Here is a 1,489-nt window from a genome sequence, read left to right on the forward strand (position 1 = left end):
TACACTGAACTATTTTAGTGCACCCATACCCCTCACACAACACTGCACTCATGCAAGCCACATGAAATAATGACATGAGTAATATTTGAGTTCAAAATAAATTATCATTCTATTTTTTGAACAAGATCTAGAACTTTTTTGTATTTTACAAACAACATAACTGCTGTATTGCATCATACAGCCTCTTCAATGCAGAGCAGGTGTGCTTGGTACATCAGCATGGCACTGCTGCTTATGTTCAGCCATTCACTGGCACCTCCTGCCGGACGCACCCTGTCACCTCTCCAATTCCACGTCGGCAGTGTCCGGCCGTGATGCTGCACTGGGCCTGGTACTGCAGCGCCGTTCTGGTGCCACCGGCACAGACAGGCTGCTCAGGCTGGATGTGCCCTCACTGGCATCATCACCCCCCCTTGCATGGGCATGGCCACACACCTGTTGGTTTTGGATTGTGGTGGTGAGCTGCTCCAGGGACCTAGCAACATCCTGGTTGCATTGCACCATTTGAATTTGCATTGCCAGGGACCGGCGTGACAGTTGGGAGGTTGCATTCCCGATCAGGTGGTTTGACCTGGTATATGCTGATAGCCGGGTCAGCAGCTGGCGGTGGCGGCGGCGGGTGATGTCCTGCTGCGACACCATCAGTTGGCTGTTCTCCTTCACTGCAGCAGTCAACTCCTGCACACTTTCGGTGAGCTAATTCACATTGCGTGCAGTTTTGTACAGCTGCAGCTGCATGGCTTCCATGTGCTGTGCCTGCTTGCGGTGCACAGCTAGCATCCGGCGTTCGATCCCTAGCCCTGGATCGTGGGCCTTTTGATCTCTCTCTGCTCGTGTGCCCCCGTTGCGCTGCTGCCTCAACCGGCCGCTTGCCTGTGACCGCACAGTGGCTGTGCGGCGTGTCTGCCTCCTGGGTGGTGGTGGGGCCTGTTCCACTGCCATGCGTGAAGCATGGGGTGGTTGCACTCCTCCTTTGGCTGCAGGGGTGGCCCTGTCCGCATGTGGAGGTGGTGGTACTGGTGCAGGTGCAGGTGTGTGTGACGGTCCAGGTTGTGGGGCAGAATGGCTCTCTCCCTCCGTCTCCTCTGGGGTCTCCTCGATATGGAGTGCCTCGCTGTCTGTGGTCTCTGCTTCTGCAGCACCTGTGATGTAAATGGGTGCATGATTATTGATATGTATCTTGCACATGGGATGTTGCAACATGCATGCAGGCTTGCATTTCCTGACTGGCTTTAGGGATATGTTTCACTGGACAGTTCGGGCTGTGTGTGGCTATCAGGGAACTATTGTCACACTACAGGTCCCACAATGCAATAGTGCGTTTCTGATGTGCAGGGACTGCATTACTGGGGTTATCAAATGGCTAGCCCGGGGGGCATGGGCATTCTTAGGGGACGGGGTCGCAGTTGCATGGCTCTTACCTTGTGATTGTTGTGTGGGTCGGAGGTGTCCAGCCGAGTGACCCCCACGCATGCTTCAGGGTTGATGG

At 54.7% G+C, this 1,489-nt stretch overlaps 1 pseudogene; it reads right to left on the bottom strand.

Annotated features, from left to right (window-relative positions):
* Positions 1-246: 246 nt before the first annotated feature.
* On the bottom strand, positions 247-1,188 carry LOC147683952 (uncharacterized; annotated as a pseudogene).
* Positions 1,189-1,489: the final 301 nt, after the last annotated feature.

Source organism: Lissotriton vulgaris, chromosome 11, assembly GCF_964263255.1.
Source record: "Lissotriton vulgaris chromosome 11, aLisVul1.2, whole genome shotgun sequence".
Lineage (NCBI taxonomy): Eukaryota > Metazoa > Chordata > Amphibia > Caudata > Salamandridae > Lissotriton > Lissotriton vulgaris.